We start from the raw sequence: 17,027 nt of genomic DNA, 5'->3' as shown, positions 1-17,027 counted from the left end.
CTTCCCATTTCACCAGGAACAAGAAGGCCTGCTCTGCAGAGAAGAGGGAAGGTGGAATTCCATGGAGACACCAGCACGGTGCGCACAGCTGCACGTCCAGGTTGGGCTGCTTGCTAGGCTCCCACAGCATTTGCACACACCTCCCACATCACCCGTGTGTGGAAAGAGTGGTTCACACACACAGGGCAGTCTCTGCTCTCCTCTCCAGGCCACTGTCCTGACGCAAAGCCAGCTGGCTTCTGCTGGTTGCTAGCCTGAGCAGTGCCCCGGTTTTCCCATGGGTCCTCACCCCCCAGCTCCTGGCAGCTACCTTGAACCAGCCGTGGTAACAGAGCCCCACAGCTCCTCTGCCAGGGTGGGGGTGGGGGCACCTGAGCGCATCCTGGGCACCTGTCTTGGCCACAGTGTGGTGCTGTCTCTGGTGACCACCAGATGCCAGGCTGAGACATCCCACCAGGGAGAGGTACTGGTTTCAGAGGGAAGAGGAGGTTCATGGTCAGGGAGGCAGAATCTGTGCCCCTCTGTGATTCGCTCTCCTTGCCTGTTAGGTGGCCCCTTGTTATCAGAAAACACTAACTGGGTGCTTATCTTCAAGAAGCCATTGTGTGGGGCCAGCGCTGTGGCGTAGCGGTAAAGCCGCTGCCTGCAGTGCCGCCATCCTATATAGGTTCTAGTCCCAGCTCCTCCACTTCCGATGCAGCTGTCTGCTGTGGCCTGGGAAAGCAGTAGAAGATGGCCCAGGTCCTTGGGCCCCTGTACCCATGTGGGAAACCCGGAAGCTCCAGGTTCCTGGCTTCAGATCGGTGCAGCTCCGGCCCTTGCAGCCATTTGGGAGTGAACCAGTGGATGGAAGACCTCTCTGCTTTGCCTCTCTGTAACCCTGCCTTTCAAATAAATAAATAAATCTTTGAACAGCAAATCATTTAATCGCAAAAACATTTTGAAATAAAAAAGGGTTTTTTTTGAACAAATAAATAAATCTTTAAAAAAAATCCTCATTATTTAAAAAAAAAATGAAGCCATTGTGTTTGGCCCAGTGCCTCACAATTTTCTGATAGACAGCAGCCTTGAGAATCTGATTGTGCTGTCCCCATTGGAGGACCCATAGTAACTCACATGGTGACCTCAACCTGACCCATGTTAGGCTGCGAGGCCAAGGGATGCTCCCAGACCTTCCCCAAGCTTCCTCCTCCTGCAAAGAATTCTGCAAAGCTGGCTTCTCCCGGGGGCCGGTGTGGCTGCCAGCCAAGAGGCTTGGGGCAGGCCTGGGGCATGCAGCTGGCACCTGCCCACCGGATTCCCAAGGAACGCGCTCCTCTCCCACTCCCATACCCCCATTCAGATCATCGTGGGCTAGAGGGAGAAAGAGAGCACTTTGAGCTTGAAGCCCATCACCTTGTTTTCCATTTTAACTTGCTCTGAGTCTCCCATGCAAATTAGATACAATGAAGACCCAGTAGGCAATTTTTCTAGGCAGGTTGAGCTGCCACAAGGGAAAGCAGCATTCCATATTGGAGTGCCTGGGATTGGGTCTCTCCTCTCCTTCCGATCCGGTTTCCTGCTAATGCACCCTGGGAGGCAGCAGATGATGGCCTGGCTACTTGAGCCTCTGCCACCTACATGAGACCTGGTTGAAGTCCCTGGATCTTCGCTTTGGCCTGGCCCAGCCCTGGCTGTTGTGGGCATTTGGGGGGTGAACCAGCAGATAGAAGAGCAAGCTCTCCCTCGCTCTCTTTCAAATAAGCTTTTAGATAGATAGATAGATAGATAGATAGATAGATAGATAGATATGGCTGAGCTGGGGCTAAGTAAGGGAACTGGAGGGCTGAGGTCTATTGTGTAATTTTGGGAAAAGTTGAAGTTAAGGAAGAGGAAGAACAACTCCATGTGAGGTGGGACTGGGGGACAGGAAGGGGAGGGACTGAATGAATCTGCCTCTCTCATCTAATTAGTAGCATGCAAATAATATGCAAATAGCACCCTCTTTGTTTAGAGACCACAGGCCAGCGCTTTTCGAAAGTGGATTGCAGAGAAGCAGCAGGTTCAAGAGCCAAGCTGGAGTGCAGCTGTCTGATTCCAGCTTATTCCTTAAATGGACTCCTTTTCTGGGCCTCAGTTTCCTTATGTGGGAAATGGCAAGATTACTGGAGGACCCCTAAGATTTCTGTCTCGGACCTGGGGCCCAGTGCTAGCACAGGGCGCAGGGTTCGTTCCGTTCCAGGGTGGAAGCCAAGGCCGTTGGCTCTCCTGGCCCTGCCACCCACTTCAGTCTGTCACGCCCCCGTACCCCCATTCAGCAGCCATCCCGGACGTGGGAAGTTTCCTGAAGACAGTGTTCTCTCTCACGCATGCCTTTTTTTTTTTTTTTTTTTTTTTTTTGACAGGCAGAGTGGACAGAGAGAGAGAGAGAGAAAGGTCTTCCTTTGCCGTTGGTTCACCCTCCAATGGCCGGCACACCGCGCTGATCCGACGGCAGGAGCCAGGTACTAATCCTGGTCTCCCATGGGGTGCAGGGCCCAAGGACTTGGGCCATCCTCCACTGCCTTCCCAGGCCACAGCAGAGAGCTGGCCTGGAAGAGGGGCAACCGGGACAGAATCCGGCGCCCCGACCAGGACTAGAACCCAGTGTGCCAGCGCCGCAAGACGGAGGATTAGCCTAGTGAGCCGTGGCGCCGGCTCATGCATGCCTTTTTAAAAAATATATATTTATTGATTGATCTGAAAGGCACAATTGCAGAGAGAGAGAGATAGAGGGAAGCTCCATCCACTGGTTCACTCCTCAAATGGCCACAAGGGCCAGGGCTGGGCAGGCTGAAGCCAGGAGCCAGGAGCTTCATCCAGGTCTCCCACGTGGGTGCAGGGGCACAAAGCCTTGAGCCATCCTCTGCTGTTTCCCCAGATGCATCAAAGCGAGCTGGATGGAAGCTGAGCAGCTGGGACTCAAACCAGTGCCCATATGGGATGCCGGTGTTGCAGGCGGCAGCTTTACCTGCTGCGCCACAACGCGGGCTTCTCATGCCATGCCTTTACCCACAATTTCTTCTGCCTAGAAGGCTCCCCTGATTTAGCCCCTCACCTGAACTCCAACAGCTTTATCTACCTTCCCACTCCCCTCTGCAGCCCTGCGAGGTGCCTTGCTTCTGGGTGCTCCTGTGCACCACGTATTTCTGTTTTCCCACAAGATCCAGATCCGGGGTTTGGTTCAAGACTGGATCTCCCATATCATACAGATGTATCTATTTCCTTTCCCAGACACAACAGTGGCAACTTAAGACAAAGGAAATGTACTCTGTCATGTTACTGACGGCCAGAGGTTCAACATCGCTTTCACTGGGCCTGAATCAGGGTCTTGGCAGCAGGCTCCCGAGCAGAATCTACACATCACCCCTCCCAGCTTCTAGTGGCTGCTGTCCCTGGCACCATCGCTCCAGTGTCTGCTTCTGTCTTCACCTACTCCTCTGTGTGTGTCATCTCCCTTCGCCTCTCTTTTATAAGGGCTCACCCAGATGACCCAGAAAAATCTCCCCATTTCAAGATTCTTAGCTTAGGGCCAGTGAGGTGGTGTAGTGGGTAAAGCTGCCGCCTGCAGTGCCGTCATCCCATATGGGCGCTGGTTCAAGTCCCAGCTGCTCCACTTCTGATCCAGCTCTCTGCTATGGCCTGGGAAAGCAGCAGAAGATGGCCCAAGCCCTTGGGCCCCTGCACCTGCATGGGAGACCCGGAAGAAGATCCTGGCTCCTGGCACATCTCCGGTCGTTGCGGCCAACTGGGGAGTGAACCAGCAGATGGAAGACACCTCTCTCTCTCTCTCTCTCTCTCTAACTCCTGACTTTCAAATAAATAAATAAATCTCTTTTTTTAAAGAAGATTCTTAATCCCATTTGCAAAATGCTTTGTTCAGATAAGAACTTCCACAGGTTCTGGGGATTAGGATGTGGACCTATCTTTGGGAGCCATTATCTGACTACCAAAATAAAGGCATTTTAAAACTGAATTTTTTTTTGACAGGCAGAGTTAGACAGAGAGAGAGAGACAGAGAGAAAGGTCTTCCTTTTACCGTTGGTTCACCCCCCAAATGGCCGCTACGGCCAACACGCTGTGCCGATCTGAAGGCAGGAGCCAGGTGCTTCTCCTGGTCTCCCATACAGGTACAGGGCCCAAACACTTGGGCCATCCTCCACTGCCTTCCCGGGCCACAGCAGAGAGCTGGACTGGAAGAGGGGCAACTGGGACAGAATCCGGCGCCCCAACCGGGACTAGAACCCGGGGTGCTGGCGCCACAGGCGGAGGATTAGCCTAGTGAGCTGCGGCACCAAGCCAAAACTGACCATTTATTAAGTCTCTACCATGTACCAGACACTGTGCATACATTTTTCTCACCTCACAGGTCTTATGATAATCCCCCGAAAGTAGAGCAATGCCTCCGTTCTACAGATGAGGAGACCGAGGCTCGGGGGGATTGAGTCACCTGTCCAAAGTCACAGAGCTGGTAAAGGACAGTGGGAGATTTGGAACCAGATGAGCCTGGCTCCAAAGCCAGCACACCTTTTGCCTCACCAGCAGCCTTTGAGTCGGCCCCAGGCCCTGGCACAGATTCGTGCCCGTGTGGATGTGCAGGAGACAGGTGAACAAGAGAAGGGGTGAGGAGGCCCGGGCCTTCCTAGTGATTACTGACACAAGCTTTCTTTTGCCAAAGCCTGCTTGCCACTCTCTAATCCTCCCCCACCAACCCTGACCGCTGTTTCCAAAGCCTGGAGTCTCCCCCCACCCCGCCCCACCCCAGCTTGCAGCCCCCTGCCAGCTACTGCTGCCCAGAAGGGTGGCACAGCGCCTGGACTTCAGGCAGGAGCTACAAAATCGCAGGAGCAGAGGGACGTCTGGAGGTCACCTCATCCAGGCCTGCCCACGAGGACAGGGCACACAGGCTCAGCTGTGGCCGAAGAAGGGTGCAGCAGCTGACTCTCCCGTCCACTGCCTTTTCCCTTCCTCACGTCCCACACAACTGGTTTTTTGGGTTCCAGACATGCAGAGTGATAGCGGGCCAGAGTCGCAAGTCCTGGATGCCCAGGAAAATAAAACGAGATTTTTTTTGGCTAAGTCCCTTCACCTCTCTGGGCCTCTAATTTTTCATCTTGAAAATGGGATTGATAATGGTGATAACGATGATATCCATCTCACAGGGCTTTGGGGGGGAAGATAATGCAGCCCAAGACAAAAGTGTCTAACCCCCCGGCCTGGAGCAAGGCAGGGGCTGCCGGAATATTTTATAACAGCCCCTCAGCCCTCCAGCCAAAGCCCCTTCATCCGGGAGAGCACAGGGCCCTGCTCACCTCAGCCAGCCTGGTCTGCCTTGCGCGCTAGACTGTGAACTCCTCTTGGCAGGATCTTGCTCATTTTTTAATCACCGCCCTGGCCCCTCCCCAGTGTCTAGCCCGAGCTTGGGCAGGAGGCTCGGTTCACGTTTGATGAAACGATGCGGCCGGGCTGGGGGATGCGTGTAAGTCGGGTGTCGGATCCCAAGTCCCGAGAGGCACAGAGCCTGAGTGCCCCCGCCAGCCCCTCTAAGCCCCGGCATCCGGGCGGCGACCGCAGCGGCGGGGACAGGAGGCGCTGCAGCTTTAAGATTTCTCCCGGGCGTCCGGGTTGCCAGGCGCGGTTGCCAGGGGCCTGCGCCGCGCTGTGTCCGGCCTGCGCGCACCGGCCCCGGGTTTCCGCCGCCGCCGCCGCCGCCGGGCCGCGTCGGGCTCTGCTCCTCCGAACCGTCTGGCGGACTTGGCACCGGCCCCCGCTCCTCGGTGCCCCCGCGGTGCGTGGCAGGCTGCGGCTTCATTATCCTGATTGATTCCTCCTGCTCCCCGACACCGTGGGGGCCCCGGCCAAGGAAGGGGGCGGAGGCGGCATCTGCGGGCCGCCCCGGCCCTCGCCCTCAGCCTCCTCGGGCTGCCGGCCCCTCGGTGCCCTGCTGCGGCTGGGGTGGGGGGTGGGGGCGGGCCGGGAGGAAGGAGCGCCTGGCCTGGGCCCCGGGGTGGGCAGGGAGGGCCCCAGGGAAGAGAGGAGCTGTGTGGAGCTCTGTGCTGCTGCCCAGCATGCCCGCAGGTGACAGGGGGTCTGCCCCTCGTCCCGGAGGTCGTGCAGGGGCCGGGGTGGGCAGGCGATGGGCTGAGCTCTGCAGAATAAGAACGCGCCCTGCGCAGCAAGATGGGACAGGTGACATCTCAGAGGAGCATGTGTCACATGGGCCAAGGCCATGTCACACGTGGGCACCTTCAGTCCAGTTCTCAGGGGAGGCCGGGGGTAGGACAACCGGCATAGATGTGAGCTGGTAGGAAGCCCCAGGGCCTCCGGGAGGGAGAGGACCATTCCCAGAATCCAGCAGGGGTAGCCCCCAAAGCCCTGTGCTGAGACTTTAGTGGAACAAACTTCAGAGGACCAGGCCTGAGACGGGCGCTTCTTCCTGGTTCTGCCATTTGGTCTGTGGCCTGGGCAAGTCATTTGCCTTTCTGAGCCTTGTTTTTTATTCGCCTGTACAGTGATGTTCAAACCTCGCGGCTGTCCACGGCTAAATGGGGTCAGCAGTGACGGGTGGATGGCAGGACCCCCTCAGGTCTCTGCAAGAAGAAAGGGAGAGGAGGGGCCGCCCCCCAGCCCTGCTGCTGTCTGGGGTGGAACCCTTGAGGCAGGTGCGTGTTCAGGTGTTCCAATTCCTTCTTCTCTGGAAGATGACCTTGACCAAAGCTGCCCCTTGCCAGGGTGAGACAGAGTGTCCCGGCACCTGCCTGGCGCATGTGGTATAGTACTTGAAGTCTCAGCAGGCTCTCCACCGCCCCAGACCCTGACTCTCCCTCTAGTGCCTCAGTCCTGTGCTGTCCAGGAGCCAGACCTGGGAAACTCTCAGGTGGGCTTGGCCCTTTGGGGTAAGTCCAGCCTTTAGTCTCCCAGGAGGAGGGAGCTGCCAGAGAGTTTAAGGCTATTTTTTCCCGACTTGTGGCAGGCATGTTTGTGAACACAGCCTGCCTGGGTCGCTCTGCCAGCCCGTGTCCATCTCCGGGTCTATGAGTTCGTCCGTTTATTCTTCCACCCCCTGTTTACTGGGTGGCCACACTGGCATACCCAGCAGGTGACCGTGTGGGAATGAATGCATACAGAATCCACTCTGAAACGGCTGCTTTTCAGGGAGATGCACACAGCAGCCTGTCCAGCACAAGGGCATTTGCTGCGGGGGGTGGGGGAGGGGTCCTCCCAGGTAGATTCTGGAACATTCCATGAGGTCATGCTGCTTCCTTCTCCATTCTGAATACAGCACTCTTGTCCTGGATTCTTTAGTCAGTAGCTACTTACATTCCTAGGGAAGAGACAGATCCTCACATTTGATTCTGGGACTTTGGTTCATTCTCTTTTGTTGGAATTACCTATTTTTATAACAATCATGCATTCCTTTCATAGTCAAGGGAAAAACACAACAACAACAACATTTCCCAGTTTAGGAAAAAAAGATGACAATGGAGACTTTTTTTCTTTGGTAACCACAGGCAGGTCAGCACCTCTACCCAGGCCTCCCGTGCTGCCCAGGACCCTCGTTCAGTTTGGCCCTGTGTGGCTGCCTCGGGCTACCCAGCTGCCTGCCAACCCCCAGTTGGCCCGCCGGTCCTCAGCGCCTGTAGCCCTCTGCCTCACTTCCTATTAACACAAACCACGTGGGACCCTCGCGGTGGCGTCTGCAGGCAGGAGAGGAAGCCGTGGCCGCCTAGTGGCTGCTGGGAAGCCTGGCAGGAAGGGGCATCTCCACCAGGCGTCTCCTGGGAGACAGCAAGCTCCCTGGAGAAGGGACATTTGGAAATAAAGCTCCTGCCGCGCTCTCTCTCTCTCTCTGTGTGTGTGTGTGTGTGTTTGTGTGTGTGTGTGTGTGTGTGTGTGTGTGTGTGTGTGTGTTGGGGCAGGAAAGGAGTTAAACCACCCCAGCCCCCTCTGCTCTCTCCCGTCTCGGAAGGAGTCTCTCTCCTCACTGCCTCTCTAAGCTCCAGCCCCTTGCAGGCTTTGCCGGGACTGGACAACTGGACTGGAAAATATCCCTTGAGATTTGAGGTGCAGGGGATGGACAAGAGACGCAGCGTCCCTGGCCGCCCTGCGGCCCCGGCCTCTTACACGCACCCTCTGAGTCCCGTAGGATGAGGAAGACTTTCCCATGGTTCTTCTCCTCCGTGTTGGGCACTTCCACGAGGACCCAGGGCCCAGGGCCCAGGGCCCAGTGGGGCCGTCCGGGCCCCTGCACTGGGACTTGCTGGGAGGAGCTCGGCTGGGTGCCTTCACCCGCTCTCATTCATGTGGGTGTTCTGGGTGCTTTTTGAGACGGAAGTCTACTCCGCTACTTTCGGTACCAGAGGCCAGCTGCATGCCACGTGCCTTCTGTGGCCCCTCCCTTCGTGAGGAGCTGTAGGGCAACCTAAGGGAGAGGCCAGGGTGCCTCTGGGAACTAGGGGTGGGGCCCCTCCCCCACCCACTCCACCCTCCCTGACTCTGGGGTGCCTGCATTGGAGACAGGAGCCCTTTGGAACCCACAGAGGCCAGAAGTGCCGAAGGAAAATAGAGTGGCTCAGGGTGTGCATTGCGGTGCAGGGGACTGCAATGGTTAAGCCACCTCCTGGGATGCCCATCTCCGTATCAGCGTGCCTCTGAGGCCCAGCTCTGCTTGGGATCCAGCTTTCTGCTAATGCATACCCTGGGAGGCAGCAGAGAGTGGCTGAAGTACCTGGGGCCCTGCCACCCCATGGGAGGCCAGGATGGAGCTCCTGGTCCCTTACTTCGGCCTGGCCCAGCCTCAGCTATTGTGGACATTTGGAGAGTGAACAGCAATGGGAGATCTCTCTTTCTCTTTCTCCCTTCCTTTCTCTCTCTCTCTCCCCTTGTCAAATAAAAATAAATAAAACTAAAAAAAAAAAAAAAAAAGAAAGAAAAAAAAAAAGCTGGGCCAGCATTGTGGCGGAGCAGGTAAAACCGCCATTTGCAATGTCGACATCCCATATGTGTACCGGTTCGAGTCCTGGCCACTCCACTTCCCATCCAGCTCCCTGTTATGGCCTGGGAAAGGCAGCAGAAGATGGGCCAAATCCTTTGGGCCCCTGCCACCCATGTGGGAGACCTGGATGAAGCTCCTGACTCCTGGCTTCAACCTGGCCCAGCCCTGGCCATGTGGCCATCTTGAGGGTGAGTCAGTGGATGAAGACCTCTCTCTGTAACTGTAACTTTCAAATAAACACATAAATCTTAAAAAACAAAACTAAAACCACCAGAAAAATCGTTTTTAAAAAAGCAAGCGGCTTCCCGGCGAGGTGTCCCCTCCGGCGGCACTGTCTTCAGGAGGTGCCACCCGCCAGGCAGGCGGGGTCACTGAGAGAGTCCTCTAGGCCAGACAGAGCTCCAGGAAGGAAGAGGGCCAGGGAAGGAGGCATCGGCTGGCCCTGGTGGCCTTGGCCATCTTGTGGCTTCTGAGCCCTTGATCTGTCCTCGGGCAGCAGAGGGTGAGGGGCAATGGGGAAGCAGCAGGAGCCTGAGAGGGGACCTGGATTCGCACTCGTCGCCTTCGCTGGGCACCGACTGTGGGCCAGGCAGTGGCACCTGCTCCCAGCGTTCCGCAGTCCACACCCCAGCCAGCCCTGTGCCGTTGTGTTCCTCAGCTCTGACCAGGAAGGAAACTGAGACCCAGAGGCGTTACATAACTCGCCCAAGGTCACACAGCTTGCCAGCAGCGGAGCCAGGATCCAGCCCAGGTCTGTCAGCCTCCAGTGGGCTCTCCCGGCTGCCAGAAAGTCCTCCTCCCGGAAAAGCAGGTCTGGGGTTGGGGTGTGCAGTCGGAGCTCATCAGGATCCCCAGAGGCAAATCCATTGTCATCTGCCCTCCTCCTCCTCCTCCCATCTGCCAGGCAAGTCGCAGGTGAGCCCCCCGCCACGGCCCCTGCCCCAGCCCCAGGTGCCAGCTCAGCTTGGCCTGGCTCCCCGCCTCTCCCCGGTGCCCCCAAGGTGGCTCCGAGGTCACCCCACACCCCAGTGCCTTTCAGCCTGCTTCTCCACCTCTCAGAAGGCGTGGGGGAAAGCGCCGGGAGAGGTCACTTCAAGGTTGGGAGTGGGGGCCCGGGTCCGGGCAGAGGGTGGAGGGGCCTGGTGATCGCCCTGCCCCACGCCCACCCCCTCGCAGCCCCCAGCAGCAGCCGGAGCTGTGCTTAGTTAATGAAATACAAAGGCAGGAATCCGGGCTGGGGTGGCTCGGGAGCCCTGGGAAGCGAGGAAGAGAGAGCAAGTTGGGTCCCTTCCAGAGAGTTAATGTTCCACAGTATGATCGATTAGGTGTCAGATGTAATTTCAAACCAATACAAGATGAATGGCATAATTTTCCCTCTCTCATTTTAGACAGAATTAAGAATCCATTAGCTAACACAAATTTTTGGCAAGTTTAATAGGAGCGCAAATCTACATTCGGAGGAAACGCTCCCCAAAGCCTGTTTGAAGCTTTTACTTCCCGGGGCCCCCTGCCTCCAACGCCCTCCTCCCCGGTCTCTCAGCAGCCCCGTTGTCTGTGGCCCAACCCACGGCCCCGGCCCCCACTTGATTCTGCTGTCCACACCCCGCCCCCCCCCCCCCCCCGCGCCCCCACGGAGCTCCTCCCCAGCCCAGCCTGAGATTAACTGGTCTGACCCCTCTCACAAAGGCCGGGCCTGCCCACCATTGTCCTCCAATGGTAATGGAGGGGGAAGGGGTGGAGGGGCTGGCAACTGGCCCAGGCAAGGGGGGGAGCAGCTGAATTGGCCCCAGGCTCCAGACAAACCCTAGGGACCTGGGGAGGGGGGTGGCATGGGCCACTTGAGTCTCGGCTACTAGTTTCACCCCCAGAAAAGTTGCTGTTTTTATCTGAGACAAAGCAGCACTCAGTTCCTAAGCAGGAATCAAACCCCCTTCTGCCCCTCTCTCACATTCACGTAGATGAAACCACAGGTAAACCCGCAAGGTGGCAAGAACAGCCACACGCCCATTTTACACATGAAGAAACTGAGGCTCAGAGGGGTCGGTTGGAGTCAGCTGGGCCTGAGCAGCCCTTGGCTGCCACTGGCCAGCTTTAGGGCCCTAAGGCACTCACCGCCAGGCACCCAGCTCACAGGATTACCCCAGGACCCAGCCCAGAGCCTGGTGCATCTGGAAGTGCTCCGTAGGGGGAGATTTCGAAACTGTCCGCTCAGGCAGAAGTACCAAGTGTCCACGCCATGTCAAGCCCAGCCCTGACCCCCAAGCCTCCTTATATCCCCCAGGGGGCACAGACACACACAGACCAAGCGCCCCCTGGAGGCAACAGAGGCTTGTCCTGGCCTGGTGTTGACTGGGGGCCAGATACGAGAGCCAATTCTTTACACAGACTCACCCCAGGACTCCTCACAGTGACCTTATCAGACACAGGCTGTTCTTATCACTCTCATCTCCCAGATCAGGAAACTGAGACCCGAAGATGGAAGATGACCGGAGTAACTCCCAAGGTTGCCCAGCCAGGAAGTGGCAGAGCTGGGGTCCTGATTCAGACTGCCTGGTTCTACTAAGGCCTATGGCTCTTAGCCCGGCGGGTGCTGGGGCAGGAGGGCACCGTCGACCCTGCTCAGGGCTCCCAGAGGCTGGGCAGAAGCCAGGGGGCTCGAATGAGGTCTCAGTGTTGAGGAGGAGTTTGCCAGGTGGACAAGGAGGCCACAAGCACGTTGGGCAGCAGGAACGGCGTGTGCAAAGGCCCCGAAAAGCCTCAGTGCACAGTCCCGCTATTCCTGCGGACGATGGTGGGACACAAGGCTGGATGGGCAGGTGCCTCGTCCTGACAGCCCTGCTCCGGGAGCTGGGAAGTCCTTTCTGTTGTCTGACCCCTGCGGGCAGCTCTGCATACCTTGCTCAGGAACGGAGCCTTCATTATGCCATACCAATCGCTCCAGCAGGCCTCTCCTGTGTGCCAAATGCCTCGGATGAATCGCCTTGCTTCTGTATTACAGAAACCCCATGAAACAGGTACTGTTGTCCCATTTTTCAGATGAGTAAACCGAGACTCATAAATGTTAAGTAACTTGGCCCAAGAGGTACAACTAGAACATGACAGAACCAAGCCTGCCCCCAGAGTCTGAGCCCGAACTTGTTTTTGGTTGTTTGTTTGTTTTAAATTTACTTATTTATTTGAAAGGCAGAGAGAAAGAGAGATCTTCCATCCCCTGGTTCACTCACCCAATGTCCGCAACAGCTGGGGCTGGGCCAGGCTGACGCCAGGAGCTTCATTTGGGTCTCCCACATGGGTGCAGGGGCCAAGCACTTGGGCCATCCTCCGCTGCTTTCCCAGGCCCATTAGCAGGGAAGAAGGTCAGAAGTGGAGCAGCCGTATGGGATGCTGGCATCACAATGCCAGCCCCAAGCCTGAACTGTTCATCACTGTGTTTGCTGTGCCCTGGTAGGACATAGGGAACTTGGGAGGAATTTTCAGCAGTGGACTGAGTTTGGAAAAAGATTTCTGGCCGGTGCCGTGGCTCAATAGGCTAATCCTCCGCCTGTGGCGCCGGCACACCGGGTTCTAGTCCCGGTTGGGGCACCAGATTCTGTCCCGGTTGCTCCTCTTCCAGTCCAGCTCTCTGCTGTGGCCCAGGAGTGCAGTGGAGGATGGCCCAAGTGCTTGGGCCCTGCACCCCATGGGAGACCAGGAGGAAGCACCTGGCTCCTGGCTTCGGATCAGCGCCGTGCGCCGGCCGCGGCGGCCATTGGAGGGTGAACCAACAGTAAAAGGAATACCTTTCTCTCTGTCTCTCTCTCTCTCACTGTCCACTCTGCCTGTCAAAAAAAAAAAAAGAAAAGAAAAAAAAAGATTTCTGGCAGGGTGTAGGGGGTGAACTGGGGCAGGATGAACCTGGAGGCAGGGGAACCAGAAAAGAAACCACTACTTTGGTCTAGACGAAAGTTCCAGAGAAGTATGGGCAGTGGGGAAGACTTTCCCTCCTGCCTGGGAACGAGAGAGAGAGAGACGTTTTCACGCCTGTGTCATAATAATCACAATAACACTAAGTGCCTCCCGCCTGCCAGGAGCTTCCCAGGAACCATCTCCAATTGCTGCACTGAGCTGCAGAGCAGGATTATTAGCCACATTTAACAGATGAGAACGCTGAGGCCCAGAGAGATTGACCGACTTCTCTGGGCCACACAGCGGTGGTAGGGCAGAGCCAGGCCTGGCCTTTCCTCCTCACCCTACTTCCTCTGGGGTAGGCGGGGCCACACATCCGGGCTCACCTCTCCCTCTTAGCTGGCTTAATATTCCCTGGGATCAGCCAGTGCCGCGGCTCACTAGGCTAATCCTCCGCCTGTGGTGCCGGCACACTGGGTTCTAGTCCCGGTCGGGGCGCCGGATTCTGTCCCGGTTGCTCCTCTTCCAGGCCAGCTCTCTGCTGTGGCCCGGGAGTGCAGTGGAGGATGGCCCAAGTGCTGGGGCCCTACACCCCATGAGAGACCAGGAGGAAGCACCTGGCTCCTGGCTTCGGATCGGCGCGGTGTGCTGGCCATAGCAGCCACTTGGGGGGGTGAACCAATGGAAGGAAGACCTTTCTCTCTGTCTCTCACTGTCTAACTCTGCCTGTCAAAAAAAAAAAAAAATATTCCCTGGGATCCATGTGGACTGGCCCTGCAGGTGGCCTCGAGCTGAGGGAGGCAGGAAACAATGTGCGTGCGGGAGTGGAGAAGGCGAAGTGGCAGACCCTGAGGGCCTGTGGCCGACCCTTCCGGCAGACGGACAGAAAGGCAGGCGGGAAGAGGAGAGCACATAATGCCCCCACCACCACCATTTTAGGATTTATTTATTTGAAAGGCAGAGTCTTCAGAGAGACAGAGACAGAGCGCGTGCTTCCACCCCCAGATGGCCACAATGGTTGGAGCTGTGCCGATCCAAAGCCAGGAGCCAGGAGCTTCTTCTGGGTCTCCCAAGTGGATGCAGGGGCCCAGGCACTAGAGCCATCTTCTACTGCTTTCCCAGGCACATTAGCTGGGAGCTGGATCAGAAGTGGAGAGGCGGGGACTCGAACCCATATGGAATACAGGCGGTGCAGGCAGAGGTTCAGCTCGATACACCACACCACCAGCACTGTGTGCGATGATGCCCTCAGCTCTTAAAGAGAAGATGCCTTGTCCCTTTGCTTGGCTTTCTAACTTTTGGGAAGTCCTTCTGTTGTCTAACTCTCTTCCTTCCTAATGGAGAGCCTCAAACAGCCCCAAGGAAGAGCTTCTGCCCAGGCTCCCAGCCGTGAGGACCGGGAGGATGCAGCAGCCCACCTGGAAGGAGGACGTGCTCGCTCTCAGCAGAGAAGAAACAGCGAGGGAAGGGGAGACGAGACCTGCCCGGCCACGGCCCGCAAGGCAGCGCCGGGCCTCCTGCCATAAAGGGAGACAGGTCCCCGGGGCCAGTGTCGTGGTTAAGCCGCGCCTGTGAGCTCAGGGTCATACGCCACTCACATGGAGTCAGGGTCAGGGTCAGGCTCCTGGCTTCAGCCTGGCCATGGTGGCCATCTGGGGAGTAAATCAGAAGTTAAAAGATTCTCTCTCTCTCTCTCTCTTTCTCTCTAACTCTGCCTTTCAAATAAATAAATAAATCTTTAAAAAAAAAAACTTTAAAAAAGGGAGAAAACTCTCTGAAGGTTTTTGTTTTCGTTTGTTTGAAACGCAGAGGAGAGACAGAGCTCTCCCATTTGCTGGTCCACTCCCCAAACGTCCACAACAGCCAGGGCTGGGCCAGGTGCTGGGAATTCAACCCAAGCCTCCCAGGTGGGTGCAGGGGCTCAACCGTTTGAGCCGTCACCTGCTGCCTCCTCTGGTGAATGTTACCGGGAAGCTGGGATCCAGAGCGGGACCAGGACTCAAACCCAAGCAGCACCTTAACCGCTGCGCCAAACACCCACCTCAGATCTCTGAGTTTTCATGCACTGAATACGAAGCCTCAGCATTGAGGCTGGCCCTGTGCTGCCTACGATGCCGGCATCCCATATGGGTGCTGGTTCCTGTCCCGGCTGCTCCACTTCCGATTCAGCTCCCTGATAATGCATCTGAGAAAGCCGCGGAGGATGGCCCAAGTGCTGCAGCCATGTGGGAGACGCAGATGCAGCTCCGGCTCCTGGCTTTGGCCCGGCCCAGCCCCAACTGTTGCAGCCATTTTGGGAGTGAACCAGCAGACGGAAGATTCCCCCTCTCTCTCTGTCTGTCTCTCTCTCCCTCTCTCTCTCACCATGCCTGTCACATAAATACATAAATACTTTTGAAACATCGATTAAACAACCGTGTAGGACTCAAAGTAGTGCCTTATGCAAAGAGCGCGCAGAAGGGGTTGACACAGAATTTGTGGTGTGTACCAGCCCTTTAGTGGATGAGATTCCATGAACCCTTGTTGAGTGAGAAAATGACGTCACTCCACGGCTGCCTCGCCTACCCCAGCCCTGAAATGGCTTCTCAGCAGATTCTCAGAACCAGCAGGCCTGGCTCCCGTCCTGACTAGCCTCCCTTCTCCATCTGTAAAATGGGCATAAGAATCCCTGCTCCATGGGTAACTGTTAAGATGAAAGAAAGCAACATGTCTGAAGCTGCGTTGCCCACTGGAAGCCACCAGCCACGGGTGGCTACTTAATTTTTTTTTAAGATTTATTTATTTGTTTGAAAGGCAGAGTTACAGAGAGGCAGAGAGAGAGAGAGAGGTCTTCCATCTGCTGGTTCACTCCCCAAATGGCTCTGAAGGGCTATTTAAATTTAAATGGATCAAAATTGAATAAAATTTGAAATTCATTGCCTTTGTCACATTAGCACATCACAGATGCTTAGTGACCTAATGTGGGCTGCCTCGTTGAACGTTGAACCAGAGAGACAAATATTTGCATCACCACAGAAAGTCCAATCAGACTCCAGGGGTCCTCCGCACTCAAGCCAGGGCCTGGTCCCAGAGAGCATGCGCAGGAAGTGAGCCCTGCCTCTCCTGGAGGGCGGGGACCGGTCCCTCCTGCGACACCCTGCCCGAGTCCCCAGTCCCTGGGCTGTGCGCCAGGTTGACTGACAACCAGGGTCGGGGGAGAAGGGGAGAGGAGGGGAAAGGTCAGGGGATTGGTGACAGGGGCTGCCCAGGGACCTGTGTCTGAGGCAAGAAGGAAGAGACACCGAGAGGAAACGGGAAGAGGAGAGAGAGCCAGGCTCGCTAGAGCTGTGCCCCGGGGCCCTGGAAGTAGACAGACGATGAACATTCTCAGTGTGCCAAACTCAGAGTATGCTGCTGGTGACGCCTACTGAGGGGGCGGGGGATAGTGGGCAAGGAGGCAGGAGAGACCGGGAGGTGCCTTTTTGGATGGCAGTCGGCAGGTCTGCTGGGGAAGGTGCTAGATTACTGCAGATATCAGAGGTCAGGAGATTACCCAGCAGAAAGAGCCGCCAGTGCCAAGATCCTGAGGCGCTAACTTTCCCGGAGTGTGGGGAGAAGTGAGCAAAGAGGCGGTGGGGAGGAGCCTGGTGTCAAGCCGGCTAGGGCTCTCCGCATTTTCTCTCAATGAAAAGGCTTCCCCATGGGAGGGCTGTGAGTTTGAGCAGAGGAGGGATCTCCTTTGACTTAATATTTATTTTTAAAGATTTATTTCAGGGACAGCACTGTGGCATAGCGGGTTGAGCCACCGCCTTCGGTCCTGGCATCCCGTATGGAAACTGGTTCGAGTCCCGGCTGCTCCACTTCCGATCCAGCTCCCTGCTAATGCACCTGGAAAAGCAGTAGAAGATGGCCCAAGTGCTTGGGCCCCTGCACCCATGTGGGAGACCTGAAAGAAGCTCCTGGCTCCTGGTTTCAAATCAGCCCAGCTTTGGTCACTGCGGCCATTTGGAGGGTGAACCAGTGGATGAATGGTGTCTCTCTCTGTCTCTGTCTCTCCCTCTCTCTGTAACTCTGCCTTTCACTAAGTAAATAAATGTTTTTAAGTGGTTGGGTTGTGTCTCAATAAATCTATTATTTTAAATAAATGTCA

At 56.3% G+C, this 17,027-nt stretch overlaps 2 long non-coding RNA genes across 2 annotated transcripts; both read left to right on the top strand.

Annotated features, from left to right (window-relative positions):
- The first annotated feature begins 5,655 nt into the window (after nt 1-5,655).
- On the top strand, nt 5,656-7,866 carry LOC103351554 (uncharacterized). The gene is made up of 3 exons (XR_519320.4): nt 5,656-5,806; nt 6,531-6,680; nt 7,530-7,866. It is a non-coding gene; the product is annotated as an uncharacterized lncRNA (long non-coding RNA).
- A 1,771-nt stretch (nt 7,867-9,637) lies between these two features.
- Nucleotides 9,638-16,951, top strand: LOC138846095 (uncharacterized). Its single transcript, XR_011383484.1, has 3 exons — nt 9,638-9,928; nt 11,467-12,027; nt 16,641-16,951. It is a non-coding gene; the product is annotated as an uncharacterized lncRNA (long non-coding RNA).
- The last annotated feature ends 76 nt before the right edge of the window (nt 16,952-17,027 follow it).

Source organism: Oryctolagus cuniculus, chromosome 17 (genome assembly GCF_964237555.1).
Source record: "Oryctolagus cuniculus chromosome 17, mOryCun1.1, whole genome shotgun sequence".
In the NCBI taxonomy this organism is placed as follows: Eukaryota; Metazoa; Chordata; class Mammalia; order Lagomorpha; family Leporidae; genus Oryctolagus; species Oryctolagus cuniculus.
Note: the sequence above shows the minus strand (reverse complement) of the source record. Positions and strands in the feature narration are given on the sequence as shown.